Below are 27,938 nucleotides of genomic sequence, written 5' to 3'. Positions count from 1 at the left end.
TAGAAGATGGACTGAATTGAGGCCTGAGATAATAGTGAGGGCTGGCAGATTAAGTTTGAGAAGCTAATGGATGAGGCATTTGATGGGGAGAATGCCTCTAATGGTCATAGATATCTCTCAAAAGGAAGATCCACTCTGTGTCATGCCCAGCACCAGCTCACTGAATAAAGCCTGCTGGACTTGGAGTTGGGGGCAGGGTGAATTTTACATTTGATTCTTAAGAATCTCAACAGGCCCAATGGTGAGTGGACTGCCTAATGCCATCTTGACTTGCATTAAATGATACCTTTATCTTCAACAAGCAGGCAAACAGCATGTCTCCATTTTATTGCAAGGGGATGTGTCCCCCCAAATAATTATGTGTTGACTCAGTTGCACAAGACTTTGCCAAGACCATTCCAGGAGGACTGTATGCAGCTTTGGCCCCCATATTTAAGGAGGGTGTACTTGCTTTGGTGGTACAGTGGAGGCACATTAGATTGGCTCCTGGCAAAAAAGGTTCATTCAAAGAACAAATAACAAAGAAAATTACAGCACAGGAACAGGCCCTTTGGCCCTCCAAGCCTGTCCCAATCCAGATCCTCTATCTAAACCTGTTGCCTATTTTCCAAGGATCTATATCCCTCTGCTCCCTGCCCATTCATGTATCTGTGTAGATACATCTTAAATGATGCTATCATGCCCACCTCTACCACCTCCACTGGCAATGCATTCCATGCACCCACCACCCTCTGCGTAAAGAACTTTCCACGCGTACCTCCCTTCAGCTTGCCCCCTCTCACCTTGAAATTGTGACCCCTAGTAATTGAGTCCCCCACTCTGGGAAAAAGCTTCTTGCTATCCACCCTGTCTATTCCTCTCATGATTTAGTAGACCTCAATCAGGTCCCCCCTCAACCTCCAATATTCTAATGTAAAAATCCTAATCTACTCAACCTTTCTTCATAGCTAGCACTCTCCATACCAGGCAACATCCTGGTGAACCTCCCCTGCACCCTCTCCAAAGCATCCACATCTTTTTGGTAATGTGGCAACCAGAACTGTACACAGCATTCCAAATGTGGTTGAACCAAAGTCCGATACAACTGTAACATGACCTGCCAACTCTTGTACTCAATACCCCGTCCGATGAATGAAAGCATGCTGTATGCCTTCTTGACCACTCTATCGACCTGCGTTGCCGCCTTCAGGGTACAATGGACATGAACACCCAGATCACTCTGTGCATCAATTTTCCATAGGGCTTTTCCATTTACTACATAGTTCTCTCTTGAATTGGATCTTCCAAAATGCATCACTTCTCATTTGCTTGGATTGAACTCCATCTGGCATTTCTCCACCCAACTGGCCAATCAATCTGTATTCTGCTGCGTTCTCCGACAGTCCCCTTCACTATCTGCTACTCCACCAATCTTCATGTCATCTGCAAAGTGTTGAAAGCTAAGAAAATTCTCTCTGAAGTTCAGAAGCGTGAAAGGTGATCAAATTGAAATACACAAGATTCTGAAGGCACTTACCAGGATAAATATTGAGATGTTATTTCTCTTGACTGGTGTGTCTAGAACCTGAATCCAGTTCTCAGGACAAGGGACTGATAATTTAGGTCTGACATTAAAAACACAATTCTTCACTCAAAGGATCTGAATCTTTGAAATCCTCTATCCCAGAGGGTACTCCATTGTCAAGTATATTTAAGGCTGAGAGTGACAGATTTTTGCTCTCTCAGTGAACCAAGGGATATGGGGAGTGATCAGGATATCGGTGTTGAAGCCAAGATAAGGTATGAACATATTGACCGGCAGAGCAGGTTTGAGGGCGCATATGATTTACTCCTGCTCTTAATTGTTATCTCTGAAAGACTGCAGGTATTTTAAATGCTCTTACCACCCCTGATTTTATGTTTAATCCTCCTTGAACATAGCTTTCTTGTTTGCTATCTATTTCAAATTAAGGGAAGGCTGCTGTTGGCAAACTTGGCCCTGAGCACCATCAGACTATATCCTTGGATTCCAACAAAAAAGGAGGTGGGAAGGCATGTGATGAGGATGGCACAAAGAGTCTGCAGAGGGATAGAAACAGGCCAAGTAATTGGGCAAAAAACTTGGCAAATGGAATATAACTTGGGGAATTGTGAGATCATAAATTTTGGCAGGAAGAATGGAGGAGGTGAATATTATTTAAATGGAAAAAGACTGCAGAAAACTATTGAACAGAAGGCCTTGGACTCCTCATATATGAATCACATAATAAAGAAGGCAAATGGAATGCTGGCTTTTATTTGAAAGTGAGTGGAGTATAAAAGAAGGGAAGTTTTGCTAAAACAATACAACATACTAGTCAGACAACAGCTGGAATACTGTGAAGACCTTTGGGATCCTTCTGATTGATTGATTTAATTTATTGTTGTGTATTGCAGTAAGAAGTATTGTTTGTGAGCAGTACGGACAGATCATAGTAAGTAAGACATACAGATCATAGAGTGAAAAAAATTTGGTCAGAGCATAGCATACAGGTTACACCATTGCAAGGTGTGCACTAGATCAAGATTAACAAGATCAACATTATTTAGTGTTAGAGAGCTCATTCATCAGTTTAATAATGGCAGGCAAGCAGCTGTTCTTGAACCTGCTAGTGTGTGAGTTCAAACTTCAGGATCTTCTGCCTGATGGAAAAAGTTGTAGGAGATCATTACTGGGTTGGGAGTGGTCTTTGATGACGTTGATAGCTTTTCCACGGCAACAGATGGAAACTATGGTGGTTGGCTTCCGTGAAGGTCTGAGCTGTGCACACCGTCTTCTGTAGTTTCTCCAGTGCTGGTCACACCAGTTACCATACCGGGCTGGTATGCAGCTGACAGTATGCTTTCTATGCTGCATCTGTAAACGTTGGTGAGGGTTCTTATGGGCATGCCAACATTCTTGAGCTGCCTGAGGAAGAAGATGTGGTATTGCGTTTCCTTCACCGTCATATCTGGGGGAAGTTCAGGACAGATTGTTGGTTATCATCACTTGTAAGACTTTGACACTTTTAATCCTCTCTACCACTGCTCCGTAGATGTAGATGGGAGTGTGTTCTCCTTCCCCCTTAGTAGGGGCCTGCGAATACATCCCTGGCGGGCTCCAGTGTTGAGTGAGTGTTATCGTCGAGAAGGTACAGTTGTCTATCTTCACTGATTGTGGTCTTTGGGTCAGGAAACTGAGGATCCAGTTGCAGAAGGCAGAGTCGAAACCAAGGTCACACTGTTCTGACATCAGTCTGGAGGGGATAATGGGGTTGAAGGTGGAGCGGTAGGCAATAAGCAAGAATCTGACGTAGGTAAATTATTGTCCAGATTTTCCAGGGATGAGTGGAGGACTAGGGAAACAGCATATTCTATGGACCTGTTTCGTAGGCAGGCAAATTGCAGGGTATCGAGGCAGGCTGAGAGACTGGAGCTGATGTGGGCCATGACTAGCCTCTCAAAGCACTAGATGATTATGGAGGTCAGAACAACTGGACATTAGTCATTAAGGCACATTGCATGTGCTTTCTTATGGTGATGGTAGTTTTCTTGAAGCAGGTGGGCGCTTTGGCTTGTAGGAGGGAGAGGTTGAAGATGCCAGTGAACACCTCCACCAGCTGGTGCATGGAAAAACATAGGTAGCAGACTGTTCTCTCGGTTGATACCAGGTATGGAGGGCCTGTCTTCTGAGAAATAGATTGGGCTTGAACGATACTTGTTGGAATACAGAAGAATAAGTTGCACCTTTATTGAAATATATAAGATTCATAGGTGACTTAATAGGGTAGATGCAGAAAGTTTGCTTCTCCTTATAGGATAGTCTTGGACCAGAGGACATAATCCTAGAGAAAGGGAATCACATATTTCTTTGACAGCGAATCCAGAGTTATGGGGAAAAGGCAAGAAAATGGTGTTGAGGATTATCAGATCAGCCATGATTCCATTGAATAGCAGAGCAGATTCGATGGGCAGAATAGCCTATTTCTGCTTCAATATCTTATGGTTTTATGATCTTGCTCTCGCTGTTGCAAATTCTGCAAAGTAAAGGGCTTCAGTTTTAAGTCCTAGCTGACCAATGGACAACACAATAATTGATTCACAAGTCTCTTTTGTCATTCTGAAATCATTGCTTACTCAGCTCAAATTCTCAGCTAATTATTTTACTTGGTCTTTTACTGACAGTTCCATCAATTCATTTCTGATTTACAAAGAGCTTTGAAGACCTTCATCCTAACAAATAAATGTGCTGACACATGCAGGATGCCAACTTCAGGGCTTCATTCAACCATCAACAAAAATGTTTTTGACACAAAACTGCATCCATTGTATATCTTATATTTCCAAGGTAATTAATAAATGATGCACCAGGGATTGGTAGCAAGCATCTGATGGAATTAAAATCTCAAACACATTGAGAATTAGCTGGACCGTAGGAAATAGAGGGTAATAGTCAAAGGATGTTATTTAAGCTGGTGAGAAATTTCAGGAAATAATTTTAAACAACTAATGCAATAACAATAAAGGGAAATTAATTAAAACTGACAATTCTGACAGAACACAAAAGAAGGTTAGATGCCATGGTGGGGGGCGGGGGGAGGTAATATATTTTGAAGATCTGGCAGATGTTTAACAGATGAATTTGAAATTTGTAGGGAGTCTTATTTATTTATTTTATACCCTCATTGGAAAACCTTTCCTAATCCAGATTATACATTTTACTTTTATTTTATTTTCTCAGACATACTTGTGCCTCATTAACACCGAAAAAAATACATAAATTCCAGCCACTTAACTGTGTATCTGTATGAGCATTATGAAGCATTATTTGGTAGGCATTCATAAATTTTTTTATGCAAAACATATCTCTACTATTGCTCCAGCTTTAACAAACTATAATAATTCACCCACAATAAAAAGTCATGAATTTCATACGTATTCTTCATTCTTATCGATAAGACACTATGACAACAATCGATATGATGCTTTGAGAGTAATGCATGTTTGACAAATAATGCCAAGACCAATTCTAAACTAAGTTTTCCTTTAAAAAAAATCTTCCTGCAACATATGTTAATCAACATGGGATAAAACCCAGAAATGCAGAGGAAGAGCCGAAGGATAGTAATAAACACTCTCTAAACACAGTATGAGTAGGACATTTCATTTAATGTCAGCTTGCATTTCCAAAATTAATTGAGAGTTTGTTCCCAAAATTGTTCACTGGGACATATTGTCACAGCCACATGAAGGACATATGTATATAGAATGAACAAGATACCTTGCACATGTTACTATGTATTTGCTAGGGATCAACAGTGACTTTGAGAAGTCAGTGAGCATGTGCAAGGGCTGCTAACCACAGCAAGACCATGAATTTTATACCATCATGAGGTGCTGTTAGACCCTTTGTCTAACTGATTGACTCATCAAATGCAAAATTAATTTTGTCTTAATCACCAACAGCATTTCCAAATTTCTTATTGTCAGACAATGAAAAGGTAATTCATCTAGGTGAGAGGCAAAGGGTTTAATCTTAGGTTTGTTTGACTATTTTAATTTTGTTGAGTTTCATGCTGAGTTTCTCTTCATGAAGCTCAGTGAGTTTTGCCACTCCATCGTCCCAAACTCATCTCACTAACTACATACCTTGCACAAATGATTTTCCTCACAGCAAATGCTTGTTCAATTCTGTCACTCACAATGGAATCTACAGAGCAGAAGCAGGCCATCTGACTGAATCAGCCTGCACCGACCTTCCAAAGAGCATTCCACCTAGATACAGCCCACTACCGTATCCCCTTAACTCCATTAACCATTGCTGATCAAGCCAGTCTACACATCTTTATACACTATGAACACTTTTATCATGGCCAATCCATCTAACCTACACATCTTTCAACCATGGAAGAAAACCAGAGTTTCTGGAGGAAATCCATACAGACACAGGCAGAATGTGCAAACTAAACATAGTCGCTCAAGACTGGTATCGAACCCAGGTCCCTGGTACTGTGAGGCAGCAGTACTAACTATTGAGCCACCATACTTCCCCAAATAGCCTGAAAAACTTATCACTGGCCAGAGCCCCTGGAATATACCTGAATCCCTGGTACCTGCACCATTTTCAAAAGGCCAGTTTGCACCCAGACAAGTATGGTCAGTCTGGAGTTCGTCTGTCTGGTTCTGCCATTTGCCCAGAGGAGTCAAATAAGAGAAGATTATTGTCCTGCTTTGTGGCCTGGCACCTGGAGTTTCTGGTGGAAGGGATGGTGTACAGGTGAGATGCCCTCTTCCCTAGGACACGATGCAGAGGTGCCTGCGTTGGACTGGGGTGGACAAAGTCAGAAGTCACATGACACCAGGTTATAGTCTAACAAGTTTATTTGAAATCACAAGCTTTCTTAACACTGCCCCTTCATCAGACTCTGTCAGCCAGGTCCCAGTTTGTCACCTGCATCATTGAGATTGCATCCAGTTTGAGGAATATCCAAAAATGACTTCCTCTGGGCTGGGGTAGGTGCTGTTCTCTTTTCTCTGCTGCTTTATCTCTGTTACCGCATGCAACTACACCCAGCTCAGCTTTGCACCTCCCTCCATTAAATGCAACATCTTTCCTCACTCACTCTCACTCACCACAATACCACACACCTTTGCCTTTTGCTCACAGCACCCTCACCGACTGATCTACTTGCTCCTCCTCCCCCTCTGTAGAGCAGTGAAGTGCCATGAGGCTCCTGAGAGGCTGGCAGGCATCAACTGCCAAATCCATAGATCAGGGTTGGGGTATGAGGTTGAGTGGGGCCTGGAGTGTGCCCTGAAATGTTATTGCTGAGCCTCCAGTGGTGAGGAACAGACTAGATTTGGCATGAATCCTCTATGACTGTTTTGTCAAGAATTCTCAGCATCTAGTTTTCTGGAACTGAGAGATAGGATCGGAAACTGCATATTAATGAGGGGCAATGTGCTGTTAATGAGGTCAATAACAGGCAATAATGCCCTCAACTGGTAATTTGTCACTGCTTAGAGAAGAGGCAGTCTTGATGTCCAGAGCATAATTGCAAAGTACATCTATTTGCTCTTGATGTTGAGAAAGGACTCACTGGACTTTTTATGTGAATCTTCCAGCTTTCTCGTCATACCCAGCATTTTTCAGGGCACTACAAGATTCTGTCCAATGACTGAAATACTTAATCTGTTTCATTGTTGTGATTGTATCTGGCAATGGACCATAGACAGAACATTCAGGGAAATATGGCTCAAATGGGTCATAAAACATGTGACAGCCACACCATGTTATCTCACATCCAACATTCCTGCTGAATGAATGGTCCACACTGTTGACACAGACATTATAAATACAAGAAACTAAGCAGGATTATATATTTTATATATGTATCTCTCTTTTAACACCTTCAACCTTTCCTTTGCCTTTTGCTCACAGCACCCTCACCGACTGATCTACTTGCTCCTCCTCCCCCGCTGTCAATAGCATAAAAAGCACAATTTTCCGGCTTTATTCAGTTCTCAGAAAATGTCATGGGCTCGAAATGTTGACTGTGTTTTCTCTCTGCAGAAACTGTCAGACCAGCTGTGGTGTTCCAGCATTTTCTCTTTTTATTTCAGATTTCCAACTTTCATGGCATTTTGCTTTTCTTGAAAGGCTTTCCAACTGCTATGTTACAGCCTGAATCCACTTTACTCAAACTGTGTACTTACTAAAGGGATTGGTTAACTCTGTTGCCAGGATGGCTGTTTGTGATGTAGAGCGATTCCAACAGCATGTGTTCAAATCCCACACAACTGAAGTCCTCATGAAGTCCTGATTTTCTTGATCTCATCCTTCATCTGAGTTGCGGTGACCCTCAGGTTAAACCCCTCACTAGTTGTCTCTCTAATGAAAGAGTGGCTCTCTGATCCTCTGGGACAAAAGCTCCCTTTATCTGTACATCTAACAGAGAAACATAGAAGATAGGAGCAGGAGGAGGCTATTTGGCCCTTCAAGCCTACTCTGCCATTCTTCACGATCTTGGCTGATCATCCAATTCAATAGCCTAATCCTGCTTTCTCCCCATAACCTTTGATCCCATTCAACACAAGTGCAATACCTAGCTGCCTCTTGAATACATACAATGTTTTGGCATGAACTACAATCCTGTGGTATTGAATTCCACAGGCTCACCACTCTTTGGGTGAACAAATATCTCCTCATCTCTGTCCTAAATGGTCTGATTCCTCATAACTGTGACCCCTGTTCTGGACACACCCACCATGGGGAACATTCTCCCTGCATCTACCCTGTCCAGTCCTGTCAGATTTTTATAAGTCTCTATTCATCTCATACATCTGAACTCTAGTGAAAACAATCTCAGCCTAGTCAATCTCTCCTCATACATCAGTCCCACTATCCCCGGAATCAGCCTAGTAAACCTTTGTTGCATTCCCTCAAGGGCAAGAGCATCCTCCCTCAAAAAAGGAAAACAAAACTGCACACAATATTCTAGATGTGGTCTCACCAAGGCCCTACATATCTGCAACAACACATCCCTGCTCCTGTACTCGGAACCTCTTGCAATGAAGGTTAACATACCATTTGCCTTCTTTCCCGCCTGCTGCACCTGCATGCTTACCTTCAGCAACTGGTGCACAAGGATGGCAGGTCCTGCCACACACTCCCCTCTCCCAATTTACAGCCATTCAGGTAGTAATCTGCCTTCTTGTTTTTGCTTCTGATGTGAATAACCTGACATTTATCCAAATTATACTGCATTTATCATTGATTCGTCTACTCACCCAACCTGTCGAGACCATACTGAATGATCTGTGCATCCAGGTCACAGTTCACCCTTCCACCCAACTTGGTATCATCTGCAAACTTGGAGGTGTTATATTTTGTTCCCTCAGCCAAATCATTGGTATATATTTTGAATAGTTGGGATCCTAGCACCAATCTCTATGACTAATTACTGCCTGCCAATTTGAAACGGACCCATTAATTCTTACTATTTATTTTCTCTCTGCCAACAGTTTTCTATCCATCTCAATACACTTCCCTCAAATCCATGCACATTAATCTTGGCATTAATCTCTTATGTGGGACTTGATCAAATGCTTTCTGAAAGTCCAAATATACTACATCGATTGGTTCTTCCTTATCAACGCTAATATTTACATTTCATAGAGTTCCAACAGACTTGTCAAGCATGATTTCCCCTTCATAAATCCATACTACTGACTCTGTCTGATCCTGCTGCTACTTTCTAAATGCTCTGCTGTAAAATCCTTGACAACGGATTAGAGAATTTTCCCCACTACTGACGTGAGGTTGACCGATCTATACCTCTCTGTTTTCTCTCTAACTCCCTTTTTGAACACCAGAGTGACGTTAACCATCCTCCAATCTGCAGGCGCTATTCCAGAGCCGATAGAATCCTGGAAGTTGACCACTATTGCATCCATTATATCTAGAGCTACTTCCTTAAGTAGTCTGGGATTTATTGGCCTTCGATCCCAACAATTTTCCCAGCACCATTTCTTTACTAATATTGATCTCCCTCAATTCTTCCCTCTCACTAAATCTTGAATCCTCTAACAATTCTGGTATTTAATTCCTGTCCTATTTTGTGAAGACAGAACCAATGTATGCATTTGGTTGCTTAGCCATTTCTTTGTCCCCTATTATACGTTCCCCCTTTTCTGTCTGTAGGAGATCTATATTTGTCTTTACCAATCTCTTTTTCTCCACATACCTATAGAAACTCTTAGTGACAGTCTTTATGATCCCTGCAAGCTTACTTTCCTACTCCATTTTCCCCTTCTTAATCAATCCCTAGGTCCTTCTTTGTTGAATTCTAAACTGCTCCCAATCCTCAGATTTATTATTTCTCAGACAAATCGGATGCCATCTCTTATTTCCTTTGTAAGCCATGGATTCGCCTTCTTACCCATTTTGTTTTTTTCAATAGACATGAATAAACTGTTGTTGTAGTTCCCCCATGCATTCCTTGAATGTTTGCCATTGCCTATCCACAGTCATCCCTTTAAGTAACTTTCCCCAATCTATCGAGGCCAGGTTATGCCTCATATTCTTGTAGTTCCTTTTTTAAATTCCAGCACTCTAGTCTCCCAATCAACAACCTCATTCTTCATCTTGATAAAAAAAATCCTATATGCTATGGTCGCATAGCTAGATTGGCAATGATTTCCATTCATTACGCAGCACCTCTCTAAGATGGCCTGCTCTCTAGTTGGTTCCTTCACGTACTGGCCAAGAAAAACATCCTGTATACACTCCCAGAATTCCTCTTCTATGGCATTGTGGCTAGTTTGATTTGCCCAATCTATATGCAGATTAAAATCACCCATGATCACTGGTATTCCCTTATTGCATGCATCTCCAATTTCCTGTTTAACGCCATTCTTGACATTACCACTGCAGTTTGGGGTCTAAATGTGACACCTATTAATATTTTTTGCCCTTGGTATTTCTTAATTCTACGCCTACAAACTCCACATTGACAGAGCTAATATTCTTTTTCACTATTGTCTTAATTTCCTCTTTTATCAGCAATGCCGCTCTGCAACCTTTTCTTTTTTGCCTATCCTTCCTAAAAACTGAATACCCAGGGACATTCAGTTCCCATCCCTGATCAGCCTGCAGCCATGTCTCTGTAATGTGCCTGTTTACATCTATCTGCGTGATTAGTTGATCCGCTTTATTGCAGATGCTCCATGCATTTAGGGACAAAGCCTTTAAGCTTGTCCTTAAAGCAGTGTTTGCCTCCTCCTTATTTTTCTCAATAATCCTGTTTGAATCTTGTCCTTGGTTTTTCAACCTACCACTTTTCTTGTTCTCTTTCTTAGCTTTTGTTTTTCTCCTTGCTGCCTTCTTCTCTCTTTACATCGGTTCCCAGCCCTCATCTAAGACTAGATTGTTTAGCTAGACAACATTAAAAAGGTTTAATATATGAATGGGTTAATACAATTAGAACTGTACATATCTGTGAATGAGAAGCATGTGCTGGTTGAGTTGAATTATTAATTCTGTCTGTGTTTGCAATAGATGGCGCAGTTTTGTATTTGCCTTTTATCTAACCTTGACAAGGAGAAGACGGTCTTCCATGGTCATTGGAGATGAAGGGTTTGGTGAAATATTGAGGCAACTTGATGGGGCTCATAAATCAACTTATGGAGATATGTAGAGATAAAAAATGAAACCAGATGGATCCAACACACCACTCTTCTACGGACTACCAAAAATTCACAAACCAGGAGCCCCCCTCAGACCCATAGTCTCGTTACCTGGAACACCAGCCTACAGACTAGCCAAGGAACTACACCAAAGACTAAAACACCTAGTAGAAGACTCACGCCTCTTCATTTGCTCCACCCAAGAACTCCTGAATACCATCAAAAACACCAAGATAGAAGAGGATGAAATAATGGTCTCCTTTGATGTAACAGCCCTGTTCACATCCATCAACATCAACCTGGCCAAAGAAACATTGACTACACTGTTAGAAGAACCAAAGACACATACACCAGACACCAGCAACCTCATCAGCAAGGACAACATCATCAAGCTAGTGGACCTATGCCTTACCACCCACTTCACTTTCAATAACAAAACCTACAGACAAACCAACGGTACACCCATGGGATCTCCGATATCAGGGTTCTTAGCAGAGGCAGTAATGCAGAGACTCGAACAAACAGCTCTGCCAATCATCCAACCCAAACTTTGGGTCCGCTACGTGGATGACACCTTTGTCATCACTAAACAAAACAAATTAGAGGAAACCTTCAAGACCATCAATAATACCCTTTACTGGCATAACATTCACAAAAGAGGAGGAAAACAACAACAAACTGCCATTCCTAGATGTCACAGTAGAGCGAACAGCCAATGGGGAACTTCAAACCAGCGTCTACAGGAAAACAACACATACGGACCAAATACTGAACTACAGGAGCAACCATCCCAACACCCACAAACGAAGCTGCATTAGAACATTAATCCAACGAGCCACCACACACTGCAGCACAGAGGAACTACGAAGAGCAGAAGAAAATCACCTATCCAGCGTATTCAAAAAGAATGGGTACCCTATGAACACAGTCCGCCGATTTCTCAGCAACAAACCCAAACAGACAAAACGGGCCCAGAAACCATAACCACTCTCCCCATATCAAAGACATTTCCGAAATGACTGCCAGAGTACTCAGACCTCTTGGCGTCATGGTAGCCCACAAACCCACCAAAACACTAAAACAGCAGCTAATGAACTTAAAAGACCCTGTACAGACAACAAACAAAACAAACGTCATCGACAAAATACCTTGCAAGAACTGTGACAAACACTACATTGGACAAACAGGCAGAAAGCTAGCCACCACGATACATGAACATCAACTAGCCACAAAACGACATGACCCACTATCACTACTTTCCTTACATACAGATGAGGAAGGACACCACTTTGATTGGGACAACACATCCATCCTAGGACAAGCCACACAGAGACACGCACGAGAATTTCTAGAAGCATGATTTTCCAACCGGAACTCCATCAACAAACACATTGATTTAGAGCCCATCTACCATCCTCTAAGAAAAAGAACAGGAAATGACATCACCAATGCAGGAAATGACATCACCAACCCAAGGAAACCTAAACAGATAAATAGAAAGCAGGACATAACACCAGCGCTTCATTGGAGGCTCACTGCTGATGTTACCTAGAATGGTGACTGATTATCTGGGAACAAACCTTCCAGCTCAGTGATCCAGCTTACATCCGGAACAAAATAAAGACCCACTCTTTTGTGGGCCGAGAGGAGGAGAGCACTGTGTTGGAGGTGGAAGGAAGACATAGGGTTGGCTGTGCACCCTTGCAACTGGTGGATCTTAATGCTGGCTTCGGCCTAACGCTGGTTCAGGGGAGCAGACAACCTGTAACAATGGCTGCGGCGAGTGCTCGTGTCCCGGGTCAGGGGGTCCGGAACACCATCCGCATTTCCGTGAAGAAGGTGGATGAAGGTGCACCTGTGGACCGCAGCTTCTTCGTGAAGAGGATCCTGTTGGACTGTTGTGGGTTCACTGCTGCAGACATTTACTGCCTGCAGGATTTCCCTGGAGGAGGTTTTTACGATGTAACCTTCAGGAGTGCCAAGCTTTGCGAGCACTTCCTGGATGTTTCCAAGGAGAAAGGAGGTGAGGGCCCCCTCTCTGTACTGGCCACTGTTCATGATGCCGGTGCAGAGGAGCCGTATGGTGACTGTACACATGTACAATCCGCATGTGCCAGCAGTTGATGTCCTGACCTTCCTCGGAAGGTACGTGAAGATGGAAGGGGACCTAGCCAACATCATGGACCCCTTCGGGATCTGGACCAGTAAGAGGCAGGCCAAGGTGACGCTGAGGACGGGCGCGGATGGGAACATCGTACACCCACCATCCAGCTTCGCGATTGGCGGGAGCAAGGGATACCTGACCTACGCAGGGCAACCTAAAGGCTGCCATGCCTGTGGTAGGTCAGGTCACGTGGCGGCCGACTGCAAAGCCACCATCTGCAGGGAGGAGGGACACCTTGCAAAGGATTGCCCACGAGAAAAAAGCTGCAACCTGTGTGGGAAAGCGGGCCACCTCTATTGGGCATGCCCGCGGTGGGGGACCACCTACACCCAAGTCGCCGGCAGGGCCAATGCGGAACAAGCCCTCCCCGGAGGAGAGGAAGGCACCAGGGCCCTGAAGGACCCCCCTAATGTGCAGGAGGGCCAGGTCGTGCAGGAGGGCCCAACCCTGCAGGACGGACCCGAGGCCAACAAAGCGCCCCTGCAGGCTCCATTCCCCCCCGACAACCCGGAGTCGATGGAGGAGGCAACAGATGACCCAGGGGAGTGGACGACAGTCCGGAAAGCGAGGAGGAAGGCGCGCTGGCAGCCTCAGGCACCGCAACCATCAGGCGGGAAGAGGCAGCTACAGGGGGGCTATAAGAGCTCCTCTGACGAGGGAGATTCGGAGGAGGCCCGCCCAAAGCAGAAGCAAAAGATCTCAAGGGAGAAGGAAAGCAGCACCCCGCTTCCAGGTGACGGGAGGCGTCCTGAGACTCCCTCTGACACCCAGCCACGCACTGCTGGGGCCCTGGAGGGCCCCCCGGAACTTTCAGGCGGGAAGGAGGAAACAGCTTGTCCCCAGCCTGACCCAGAGCCGGACTCTCCTGCCTCCCTACCCCCGATGGGGGGATGCCACCCGGAAGGCAGCACGGATGGTTTCCTGATCCGAGACAGCATCCAGCAGTTAGCCCGGGCAATGGGCATGAAGGGACAGATGGAATGGCTGGACCTTGGACTTGGGGAGGGTACTGGGGTCACTGCCCACAATGGGGGTGCGAGTTGCGAGCATTAATGTGCGCAGCATTAAGTCCACCGCAAGATGTGTGTCCACGCTGGCCTGCCTGACCACCGTCATGGCGGACCTCCTGTTTCTGCAGAAGTGCGGGATACCGCACCTCAGCAGGTACGGGAAATGGTCTGGCGCCTGGACCTGTGGGCCTTCGATCTGTTCGGGGGGGAATGACTGTCGCTCCTTGGGCCTGGCTATTCTGCTGCGGGGACGCAACTTCACCATCTCTCAAGGTCAGGAGGTGGTGGGGGGGCGCCTCCTAGTGGCTGATGTCACCTACAGGAACGCCCCCCTGAGGCTGATCAACATTTACGCCCCAGCGGTATGGCGTGAGCGGTTGGCCGTCCTGCAGCATCTTCCACCCCTGCTGGCTACGTCCAGGCCAGTCATCCTAGGCGGAGACTTCAACTGCATCATTGATGCAGATGGTTTATCCAGCGTGGGGACAGTGGGTGGGGGCAGTCAACTGGACATCACGTCCAGATTCCTGATGGGCACGGTGAAGGACACCAAGCTGCTCGACGTCTTCAGCACCCCTGCAGATGGAGCGCAGCGGAGATATACCTGGTCGCGGCCAGACGGGTCTATCTGCTCAAGGATAGACTTCCTGTTTGTGTCACGGGCGTTCTCGGTCAGGTCCACCGGTTTCGAGCCGGTGTTCTTCTCTGACCACTGCCTCCTGCTGGCTGACTGTCACTTACAGGACGACCAGCAGGCCGGCAAGGGGACGTGGAAGCTCAACACGACTCTGTTGACCCCAGAGAACGTCGAGGAGCTTAAGAGAGAGTACGCCGGTTGGAGAACCGTGAAATCCCTCGGAAGGCAAGAGAGAGGCGGGGAACGCTGTTGCGGCTCCAGAAAAGGGTGCAGAACCTGCTCGTTCTGCAGTCAAAGGGGGTCGATGTCACGGAGGACCTCCGGGAGGTCGGGGCCAGCAAGCCTCGCTCTTCGCCGCGGAGGCCTCCAGGATAATCTTCCGGTCCAGGGTCCACTCCGTGGAGCAGGATGAGACGTGCTCTCGTTTCTTCTTTCAGAAGGTGCACAAAGAGAGCCCTGTGCTTAGCCAGCTGAAGGAGGATGACGGCTCGGTGACGTCGTCTCGGCCCGACATTTTGAGGATCAGCAGATCCTTCTATGCCGGACTGTACGACGCGAAGCCCACAGACAGCACGGCCTCCGAGTCGTTCCTGTCTATCACGGAGGTCTTAGACGATGGCACGAGGGAGTGGCTGGACCAGCCGATATCCCTGGATGAGCTGACCAGAGCCCTCAGGTCCTTGGAGAGGAATAAGACTCCCGGGAGTGATGGCTTACTGGTCGAGCTGTATTCCGCTCTGTGGGACCTGGTTGGCCAGGACCTGCTGTGGGTGTACGAAAGTGCACTACTGGCAGGGGAAATGTGTAAGTCCATGAGGAAGGGCATCATCACCCTCATTTACAAGAGGAAGTGGGAGAGGGAAGAAATTAAGAATTGGCGTCCCATTTCACTATTGAACGTGGACTACAAAATCCTGGCCAAGGTCATAGCCAACCGGGTCAGGTCTGTCCTGGAGTCGGTGATTCACCCTGGATAAACCTGTGCTGTGCCGGGCAGGAAGATCGCTGAGAGCCTTGTGCTCATCAAGGATACGATCGCCTATGTGCAGTACAGGCAGGTGGACACCTGCCTTGTCAGCCTGGACCAGGAGAAGGCCTTCGACAGGGTCTCTCACGCTAACGTGAGGGACGTCCTCTCCAAATTGGGGTTCGGGGAGGGCATCCGCAATTGGATCCAGCTGCTCTACACCAACATCGTTAGTGCAGTCTTGATCAATGGGTGGGAATCAGACAGTTTTCCCATCAGATCTGGAGTCAGGCAGGGCTGCCCGCTCTCTCCCGCCTTGTTCGTGTGCTGTGTCGCCACATCCATCAGGAAGGACATGAGCCTGAAGGGCGTGACTATCCCAGGCAGCGGAGGCCTTCAGGTCAAGACCTCCCTGTACATGGATGATGTTGCCGTCTTCTGCACCGATCGTCAGTCGGTGAGTAGACTATTGGACATCTGCGGCCAGTTTGAACTGGCCTCGGGTGCCAAAGTCAATAGGGGTAAGAGCGAGGCCATGTTCTTCGGGAACTGGGACCACCGCTCCTTCATCCCCTTCACCGTCAGGACAGACTACCTGAAGGTGCTGGGTGTTTGGTTCGGTGGAGCTGGGGCATGCGCTAAGACTTGGGAGGAGCGTATCACCAAACTGAAGCAGAAGCTGGGCAGGTGGACGCTCCGGTCCCGCTCCATCGCGGGTAAGAACCTGGTTGTCAGGTGCGAGCGGCTTTCTGTACTGTTGTATGTGGCGCAGGCCTGGCCTATTCCCCGGACCTGCGCCGCTGCAGTCACCCGGGCCATCTTCCACTTCATTTGGGGGTTGAGGATGGACCGGGTCTGCAGGGACACCATGTACAAAGACCTGGAAAATGGGGGAATGGATGTACCAAACACCACCCTCGCCCTGATGGCTACCTTTGTGTGCGGCTGCATCAAGCTGTGCATAGATCCTCAGTGCGCAAACACCAAGTGTCACTACTTACTGAGGCTCTACCTGTCTCCGATTTTGCGAAGGATGGGCCTGATCTTGTTGCCGTGGAATGCTCCGAGTAGTTGGACCATCCCGTACCACCTGTCCTTCGTGGAGAAATTTTTGAAGGGAAACACCTTTCACCACAAGGCCGCCAGGCAGTGGTTAGCACGTAGTATCCTCGAGACCCTTTGGGAAAAGGAGAGGGTGGATCCTGTCGTGTGGTTCCCCACGCAGACTGCCAAAGTCGTTTGGCAGAATGCCTCATCGCCAGAACTTTCAAACAAGCACAAGGACATTGCTTGGCTGGCGGTGAGAGGGGCTCTGCCAGTGAGATCCTTTGTGCATGCCCAGAATCTCTGCGCCATCGCAAGCTGCCCTTGAGGCGGTGCTGGGGGGACAAGACTGTCGATCACCTCCTTCTGGAGTGTGCCTATGCGCAGGAGGTCTAGAGAGGGATGCAGTGTATTTGTCGAGGTTCGTCCCGAGCTGCTCCATGACGTGGGGCTCCGTGCTCTACGGGCTGTTTCCCGGGACGCACACCGAGACCAACATCAACTGCACCTGGAGGACCATCAATGCGGTGAAAGATGCTCTTTGGTCTGCCTGCAACTTACTGGTCTGCCAGCTGAAAGAACTGACCCCAACCGAGTGTTGCAGACTGGCGCACTCCAAGGTCCAGGACTACGTGCTGAGGGACGCGCTAAAGCTTGGGGCAGCCGCCGCCAAGGCGTGGTGGGGAAAGACACTGTATGAAACCCCTCGTCCAGAATAGAAAAAAACGGGCCCTATCTGGTAACTGGGCCCAGCTGGCGCCTTCCCCAACTGGCCAGGGGGCCAACGGGGACTGTGCGGGCAGACAACTGCCGGGGTATTTTCTTTGCTTTCTTTTTCTTCTTTGTTTTGTTTTTTTCCTTTAGTTGGAGTACGTACCCCCTGGGTAACCCGGAGCGGCTTGCATGACTGGGTAGGTGTATAAATATGTTTTATTTTTCGTACATCTTATGAATAAAGTATATTTTTTCAAATTAAAAAAAAGGTGACGAAACGTCTGAAAACTAACCTTCTAGCTCAGCAAGCAAACTCACATCCAGAAACTCAACCTGATCTACAAATCTTCTCAGAGATAATAGGAGCTGCTGATGCTGGAGAATCTGAGATAACGAAGTATTGAGCTGGATGAACACAGCAGGCCAAGCAACATCATAGGAGCAGAAAAATTGACGTTTCAGGCCTTGAAGTAACAATCAGCTGGAGGTTTGCAAGACAAGTCTATGGGTTCTTTTTCAATATTGTCTTAATTTCCTCTTTTATCAGCAATGCCACTCCTCAACCTTTTCTTTTTTGCCTATCCTTCTTTCATACTGAATACCCTGGGACATTCAGTTCCCATCCCTGGTCAGCCACAAATGACTTACAAAGGAAATAAGAGATGGAATCTGATTCAAAGAGGAAGCATGCAGACTGGCCAAGAGAAATAATAAATCTGAGGATTAGGAGCAGTCTAGAATTCATCAAAGAAGGACCTAAGGATTGATTAAGAAGGGGAAAATGGAATAGGAAAGTAAGCTTGCAGGGATCATAAAGACTGTCACTAAGAGTTTCTAGAGGTACGTGAAGGAAAAGAGATTGGTAAAGACAAATATATATCCCCTTTTAAATTTGGCAACTCCTTTTTAATTTGGTAAAAGCTACAAATTATTGGTGATTAATTGACATTCAGAAGTGATTTGGATCACTACAGAATTGTATAAGCCTCTATATGTTAGAAAGATAGATGAATGAAGTCTTTGATGTGATTGACTGCATGTTTGATTGAAGCATTCAAGTCAGTTGATTCATTGCTTGCCAGTATCTGCTGCATTTCCAACATGTTGGTTAACACTGTTCACTATCTTAACAGTGGTATTTGCTTCTTTAAAAGAGTTAACAATTCTATCAAATCAGCAAACAGTGGAATTTCTATCCACTTGTATCTAATTCGTAGTTTTAGTTGGAGTTTCTGCTTGGGTTCCAGAAAAATTTTCAGTAATTTAGTAAGACATTTTACAAGTATTTTTCTGGCTTGTTGCCAATTACCAACATCTCCAAATCAAAAATGGCAAGCCCAAATTTGAACAGCTGTATTCAAATTGCATGCTACATACAGAAGGAGTGATATTAATATTGTATTTCTTTCGTCAGCACAATAATTCTGGATTATACAGAAGCTGCTTCATTTTATTCATTTACAGGATGTGGGCAGTGCAGGCTAGGCCAGAATTTATTACCTGTCTCTAATTGTCCATGGGGCAGTTAAGAGTCAACCACATTTTCATGGGTCTGGAGAGGCATGTAGGCCAGGCTAGGGAAGTCTCCTTCCCTAAAAGATATTAGTGATTGACATGGGTTCTTCTTGATAATTGTTCCTGGTGTTGCAGTGAAATATAAAGAAACTCCAGCAAGTAGAAAATTTGGCTGTGGATTGACCCTAATATCCAGCACTTTCTAAACCACGTTAGACCTCCTTTCCTCCCAGAGGAAGATAACGCATCTCTCCTGCTGCAGTCATTAAAGGCTTAGAGCAGATATTTTCTTATATTTCTCTCTCTACCTTGTCCACTTCTGTATTCCTCCTGAGGGAGTGTCGCTGACAACAGTGGAAATTGTGTTAACTCAGTTGGTTTCAGCACATTAACCAGGTAAAACAATGGTGAAATCAGGCAAGCACAACATAAAGAAAAACTCTGTTTTTTAAATGGAAGGTTATATTGAGCCTTTTTTAATCAATATTCACTAACAGTTCATATTTCTGGAAAAAACAGTTGACTGACTGAAAATAGAATTCAATTTTCTTTTCTTGCAGCTTGTTCACACAAAATAGCACTAAAAAGCCTGGATGGAAATGATATGCTTGCTCAGTTTAGCTTCCTGCCTTTTACAGCTTTTGTTGATTTGTATCTATTTCAGGTTTATTAATCGGTTGTTGCCTCCATTAGTAACCCACTGTTTTTTTCCTCTTAACCCAATGTGTGGACATTGTCTCAATTTCCTTGCTGTCTCCTGATGTCCAATTGTCAGGTCCTCTCTTTTATGCCCTTGTTTTCTTTTGCCATTTACTCCTCTCTCCTGCTTTTACTGCTGTCTCTGTTCAACAGCAAGCTCATTTAAAAGGAAATATGAGTTCAGATGGAGGTTTAAATGAAAAAATATTAATCGCCTTTTCTCTTCTCAGATGGTTATTGAGACAGTGGACTCCAATGGACACAGGATAATGTTCAATGACCAGCCACTAGACTGAATTTAACTCCCTGTCAAATTGCTCAGGCTCCGGGTAAAATCCCAGACATGGCCATTAATTAGCCACTGATGGGCCACATAAACTCACTGGTGGTGAGACACTTGAAACTTGTTAGTGAAATTGTAGCCGGATTGGGGGTTGGGCGGATAAGCATTGGGTAAAGAGATCACTTTTACAGTTACGCTGCCTGTCAACCCATCCTGGAGATGGTATAAACAAGCCCACAATATCCTTTCTGGATATTTAATTTAAATGGGAAGCTGTTACCACTTATCCTCTCACTTGTCATTTGGATCTTGGTAACTGCTTTATGCATCGCATTTAAACATTGCTGTTCTTTTGTGATTGTCCTATTTAACTGATCAACAAGTTTACATGGAGACATGGTGAGTAGGCAGAGACAATTCTTTAGTTGCCATCCCAACTGGTTTCAAACAGGTTGGGTGGGAATGGTTACAGTTGAAGCACTAGTGCATGGATTCTACAGCTTTAATGATAATTCTTATCCACTCATCCCATTTAGTTCCTAGACTAAATGGTAAAATGAAAATCTATTTGATGGTTACCTCCCAAAGGAACTCCATTATATTAATAATGGAAATCTATTTTCTAACAGCAGACCTTATAAATAAAATGTGAAATGGTTTACTTAATGAATGCCTGACAACATACATTAGATCCAGCAAGCTGAGTGCACTTTTCTCATCCAGGAGTCAAACTTTTTGGAAATAAATTATGCACCACTGGCTGTAAGAAAAAAGAGGTTTTTTTTGCTCAAAGCTATGAATTGGAAAAATCACAATCTACTTTGTTGATGGAGGATGAAATTCTTTTGAGATTAAAAGGTTTCTTCTTCTTAATGGATCCAAAGTGCAGCCCAATTGAATCAGTGCTTCAAAACTTTAAGGAAGGAAATGGAGGAACATAAAAGAGAAATTCAATTATGAGATTGTTAAAAGAAGAAAGGCAAAAAAAAAACAGCAATGAGCAAAGTAGTACGAATGTCATATTGATTGGTTTTTTGAATGGTTTCCAATGGAGGCCTCGGTAAAATATTGTCTGTAAGGACACAGCAACAATGTGATATGGTACCTGGAGCTGTAGGTTCCTGCAGGGTTCATTTAACTCTGTGCAGGCCCATTTTCAGCCCTGATCAAACTTCAAATAATAAAATTCCTACAATCCTGTGTTTTTTTGCAACATATAACATCTCTGAGCAGGTTGACTGGAAAAAATATTTAAAATGACTGTCAACAAAAATGATGAGTGCAAGCAGATTTGCTACAGCTGAATTCATACAGCTTGATTTCTTTTAGAAAGAATGACAACAAAAACTTGCCTAATTGTGATACAGCTGTAATAATGGCCTTTCTCATCTCTCAAGCAACTAATGAGCATTTACTTAATATAAAAAATGAGCATTTTATTAATCCAGCTGTGGAGTGCAGAAAACTGTAGTGAAATGGGATAACAAATATTGGCAAAGCTCATTTATTAACAGCACCACAGGAAGCCTTGTGGATCATAACTTTGAGAACTGGATTGCTTTCTTTCCATGGGCAGTGAGGATTGAGTTTGTTTTGTGCTATTTTTCATTCTGACTACTTGTATATCCAACATGACAGGTGGGATGGTTGCATGTTCAATGTCACAGGTAGGCCACTCACCTAATAAGTAAAGGCAGGAAAAGATATGTCCAGTATCTGTGCCGTATCTCTGCATTTGCAAATAAGGTGTGTAATGCCAGTTTGGGGAGTTTTCTTATAGTTGTTGTAAATTAGGATCCCCTTTAAAATTGAGTTATTTTAGTACTCCGTATTTAATTTTTCTTGTGTAGCATGAGACTTCATTTAACTGTATTGAAGTACAGGTAGGTCTCCCATAATGGGATTGTTGCGTTCTCGTGTGACCTCGCGCTAGAGAAAATCACGCTGTAGAAAATCATAAGGAAATTGCGTTATAAGGAAATTGCTATAGAAAATCGTTAGACTGAACTGCAGAAAGTTTACATTATACAAACAGTGTCTGCTATTCAGTCTGCTATGTCTGAAGTTCTGAGGAAGGGTCTCTGGACCCAAAGCATTAACTCTGTTCTTTTCTTCACAGAAGCTGCCAGACCTGCTGAGGTTTTCCAGCACCTTCTGTTTTTGTTCCTAATTTACAGCATCCACAGTTTTTTCAGGTTTTATCTGCTATTCATCAGTTGTGTTACAGCCACTTTATGTTAATGAAACACGCATTACAGCAGAATTACCTGAAGTCGCTAAAAACCGAAAGTGCTGTAAATCAGGTTCAGAAACAGAAGTTGATGGAAAAGCTCAGCAGGTCTGGCAGCATCTGCAAAGAAAAAGTCAGAGTTAATGTTTCGGGTCTGGTGACCTGAAGTAGCTACCCTTTTAAAAAACATAAAAGATTTATCTGACACCACCCTTCCCAATTATGAATCCAAGGTCTGGAAAAATAAGAAGATACTTTTAGTCTTGGAAGGAATGAAAGCTAAACTTCAAATGGAGGTGGGAAAGAGCACAATGGTTATCCTGGCATCAAGAGTACTTGCCCATGGACATTTGCTCGGAAGGTTTAGAAAGGTGATTGACATTGGTCAGCCCCCAAAATAAGGTATATCAACAGGCGTAGATGGGAAGAAGAGACAATCCAAGCGAATGATCCACCATCATTTTGGGAGAAGACCGGGAGTTGCAGACATCAGGTAAAGGGAAGAATAAAGACAATTGCCACTAAAGACTGCACCACAGCAGGGTCAATTGTTCTACAACTTCAAGACCATTGCCCCTGCTCCTCCATTCCATAGAACAGCTTTGGAATCAGTAAAGCATTCTAATCTGTCACAGCTTGTATGCTTCTTTCCTTTGAATAACTGAATAATACTTCAGTATTTAAATGACTGTTTCTTAACAAACTTAATAAACGTTCTGAAAATTGCCTTTGTTAGCTAACTGTGATGATAAAATCCTTCCAAAATCAGCATAGTTTTCCCAGCACATAGCTGAGGCAATGCAGCTTGTGTTCAAGAAAAAAATAGGAACTAACTGAAGCATGGCCTAATCAATGATTTGAAACTGCATTCCTGGAGGTTGTCACTACAAAGCTGAATTCATTTAAAAAAAATACTTACCTGAACATGGAACCACGTGGAGTGTAGAATGCTCCTAGCAATGATGATACTCCTCCTATATTACCTGATCTAATCATTCTCCCATTCTTAATCGCTTCCCCATCATCCAAACTTCTTCCTGATTGCTTCTTTTTCTGGTCTGGTCTTTCTCTCTTTATCACTTACCTCCTGATGTCTACTCTCTCTCCTGATCACATTCCACCTCCGGGGAACCTTGATCCTGATTCCCATTTACTATAGTTTTGCTGAGGTTCCTTGATCCAAACCTTTTGTCTCTGTTTGGGCCAAGGTTTTTGTAAGGTCAGGAGCTACGTGGTATGGCAGAACCAAGACTGAATGTCAGTGAGGCAGTTTATTTCAAAACACATGCCTGGTGATCCAGAGTAGAATGATGGAGTGATTATTGGCCAGGCTGGATTTGTCCTGCTTTTTATATGTAGGACATACCAAAGGCAATTTTCCACATTACTGTGTAGATGTTAGATTGAAAAGTTTGGCAAGGGTACAGTAAATTCTGGAACATGTATCTTTAGTACTATTATCAGAATGATGTTGGGAGCCATAGGCCTTGCACTATCTGGTGATAAAGGCTAAGGCAGCATAATACTCATGTGCCATTTCGATTGGCCGAGGTTGCAAATGCGATGTGCAGCATTGTGATTGAGCCTTAGAGATATCCAGCTTAATAATTAAATATTTGGATTGTTATTTGATTACCTCCAAAGAAGTATTTGTTCAGACTGTGTCCTCAGATGATACGGTGGATAAAGCCTATCACAATGTAGGCATTACGAATCCATTGGAAAGAAGGAACATGTTGGACCAGCTGGCTTTTCTTTTTTTCTATTTAATTTGTGGGATGTGGGCATTGCTGGCTGGCCAGCATTTCTTGTCCATCCTTAGTCGCCCTTGAGAAGGTGGTGGTGAGCTGCCTCCTTGAACCACTGCATTCTTCCTGCTGTGGGTTGGCCCACAATGCTATTGGGGAAGGAATTTCAGGATTTTGACCCAGCGACAGTAAAGGAACAGTGATGTATTTCCAAGTCAGGATGGTGAGTGGCTTGGAAGGGAACTTGGAGGTGGTGATGTTGCCATATATCTGCTGCCCAGATGGATTGCCCACTTGGCACATCTGGGTGAAGTTTGCTGCAAATGCTTTAGCCTTATCTTTTGCATTGATGTTTGGGGCTCTTCCATCTTTGAGGGAGGGGGTATTTGTAGAGCCTCCTCCTCCAGTGAGATGTTTAACTGTCCACCACCATTCATGACTGAATGTGACAGGACTGCAGAATTTAGATCTGATCCATTGGTTGTAGGATAGTTCAGCTCTGTCTATCAATTGCTGCTTTCATTGTTCGGCATGCAAGTGGTCCTGTTCGACGGCTTCACCAGGTTGATACCTCATTTTCAGGTATGCCTGGTGCTGCTCATAGGATGTCCTTCTGCACTCTTCATTGAATCAGGGTTGATCCTCTGGCTTGAGTTTGAGTGGGAGATATGCCAGGCCATGAAGTTATAGATTGTGCTGGAATACAATTCTGCTACTGTTGATGGCCCACAGTGCCTCATGGATGTCCAGTCTTGAGTAGCCAGATCTGTGCCAAATCTGTTCCATTTAGCATGGTGATAGCGCCACACAACATGATGGAGTTTGTTCTCAATGTGAAGGTGGGACTTTGTCTCTACAAGGATTGTTCAATGGTCACTCTTACCAATACTGTTATGGACAGATGCAACTGCAGCCGACAGATTAGTAAAGATCAGGTCAAGTATGTTTTTCCCTCCTGTTGGTTCCCTCACCATTTGCCGCAGACTCAGTCTAGCATCTATGTCCTTTAGGACCTAACCAGCTCAATCAGTAGCACTGCTGCTGAGCCAGTCTTGGTGGTGGACTTTGAAATCCCCCCCCAGAGCATATTTTGTGCCCTTGCCATCTTTAGTGCTTCCTTTAAGTGTTCAACATTGAGGAGTACTGATACATCAACTGAGGGAGGATGGTATGTGGTAATCAGCAGGAGGTTTCCTTGCCTATGTTTAATTTGAAGCCGTGAGACTTCATTGGAGTCAATGTTGAGGATCCTCCCGACTGTATACCGCTGTGCTGCCCCCTCTGCTGGCTCTGTCCTGCCGGAGAGACAGGACATATCCAGGGATGGCGATGGTGATGTCTGGGACACTGTTTGTAAGGTATGATTCTGTGATTATGACTATGTCAGCCTGTTGCTTGACTAGTCGGTGAGACAGCTCTCCCAATTTTGGCACTAACTCCCAGACATTAATGAGGAGGACTTTGTGTGGTCAACAGGGCTGTTTCTGCTGTTGTCTTTTCTGTGCCTAGGTCGATGCCAGGTGATCCAACCAGTTTCATTTCTTTGAGTCTTTGTGGCATTTGGTTTAACTGAATGGCTTGCTAGACCATTTCAGAGGACAGTCGATAGCCACCTCATTGCTGTGGATCTGGAGCCACATGTAGGCCAGGCCAGGAGAAGGTGGAAGATTTCCTCCCCTGAAGGGCATTATTTGCTGCTTTCTTGTGTTGCTTGATTCTATATTTCTTAGATATTTATTTTGATTTAGCAGTTTAGGGACTATTAATGTGTATTTTGTTGCCAAGTGAAGGAGGTCCAAAATTCATTGTTTAATTAACTATGAAACTGTAAAAATATCCATACTTATCAGACAAGTTTTATAAACCTTCCAAAGTTGGAGCATTTACTTGAATTTTAAATCATTGTATTGACTTGTTTTTTAAATCACTGTAGTGATTACCCGTGAAATTTTAGCTTCATGATTACTGTGCCGTTTTTGACGCAGTGTAATGCCACAATTGCTATTGCCAGCACTCAGACGATAGCTTGGCCCACATCTGGGAAGTGATAGTCACTTTTCCAGTTTAATTTATCTTGAAGTATTCAAGTTGCAATAGTATCTCTTGGGTTTCTTATTCAGAGACAAATTTTCCCCAGAGATTTTGACTTATAAGAGGCTCCAAGGAGACTGAGATGGTGTGCCAATAAACTAAAACACTGATGTAATGTAAAACAACATCTTGATAAAGGAGTTTTATCTTGGTTTGGATCAATCTCCCAGAGGATAATTAAACCGCTGATTCGCCACTTCATCCACAAGTAACACTTACGCTACATTTATATGATATGAATTATTGCCTCTCCAGATATCTTTTACATTTGTAGTGTGGTGGTTAATATTTTCCATTTGCTAACACATTGTCTTGATTTTATTGCAACAACAAGAAACAACAACAAAAGTCCCAAAGAAGAACAATTTTAAAGAAGAATCGTTTTAAACCAAAATATTAACTCTGTTTCTCACTCCACAGGTTCTACCAGACCTGTTGAATTTCTCCAGCACCTTGTGGTTTTGTTTCAGATTGTGAGTATCCACAAAATTTTGCTTTTGTTGTCTATTTTCCTACAGTTACTACAAGTGTGAACCTGAACAATATGTAATTGGCATAACAAACATTGGCAAAATCTCTCCAGCTCTTAAAAGGTGTGGCCCATGGGTGGAAAGTTAATAAAATTGTACAAAGTGACCAACAAGGAGCTTGCCATTGTCAAAATCATAAAGTCGTGTTTTTCAACCAACCGTTAAACAGATCCTCACCAATGAGAAATGAGAGACCTATTGCGTTATCGTACATTAACTTATTATTGGATAATCTCACCTCATGAATATGCAATTTTCCATTTGCCCACCTCCCAGATAGAAACTGACTGACAATTCCTGACATGGAAGACAGAGCAATTATCTCACTGCTTGATCTTCTGGATCTCCCTCTTTTATACCAGGCAGCAACATTTCAGGCATGCTCCATGGACAGCAACACAGTCTTGTCATGGACATTGACATTTAACATATACCGGCCTCACCACATCATCATGGCATATCAGGAATCCACTTACAGTATAGCACTGCACTTCAATGTTGCACTTTGTAGTGCACCAGCACCTTTTACTGTGATGCAGCTACTGTGATGCAAGACCAGGCACAAGATCTCAAGAGTGGACTAGACTGTATCTCAGAGCTGCTCACTTGTTCTCTTGGATAGTAGGAACTGCAGATGCTGAAGAATCTGAGATAACAAGGTGTAGAGCTGGATGAACACAGCAGGCCAAGCTGAAGAAGGGTCTAGGCCCAAAACGTCAGCCTTCCTGTTCCTCTGATGCTGCTTAGCCTGCTGTGTTCATCCTGGTCTACACCTTGTTGTCTCAGCTTGTCATGGCTGGCAGCTTGAATCAGTCAAGGAAATGGACATGTAGTTGTGCACTTGGTGGACTTCATGTCTTTTTTTCTGTTTGAGCATATGGGTTCTATTTGTTAGCAATTTGAGGCTCAAGAAACAATTGAAGTCCTTGCAGTTAAAGAATCCTATGCGTGAAATGCATGCAGCCTCCAACTGTTTGAGGTGCAAACACTAGGGTTCTGTGGTACAGTGGTAATGTCACTACTTTGAGGACAGATAGCCCTAGTTCAAGTCCCATGTGCCCATAGCATGTGCCATAGTCTGTCTGTCACAGGTCAATTAAATAGCTACTTTAAAACACAAGC

General features: G+C 44.2%; 1 long non-coding RNA gene across 1 annotated transcript in view; it reads left to right on the top strand.

The window, feature by feature from the left end:
- The window catches only part of LOC132209569 (uncharacterized), a 195,454-nt gene that overhangs the window by 85,364 nt on the left and 82,152 nt on the right, over positions 1-27,938 (top strand). The window contains exon 2 of the long non-coding RNA XR_009445720.1: positions 26,707-26,759. This is a non-coding gene — a long non-coding RNA (uncharacterized LOC132209569). The remainder of the gene's footprint in view (positions 1-26,706; positions 26,760-27,938) is intronic.

Source organism: Stegostoma tigrinum, chromosome 4 (genome assembly GCF_030684315.1).
Source record: "Stegostoma tigrinum isolate sSteTig4 chromosome 4, sSteTig4.hap1, whole genome shotgun sequence".
Lineage (NCBI taxonomy): Eukaryota > Metazoa > Chordata > Chondrichthyes > Orectolobiformes > Stegostomatidae > Stegostoma > Stegostoma tigrinum.
Note: the sequence above shows the minus strand (reverse complement) of the source record. Positions and strands in the feature narration are given on the sequence as shown.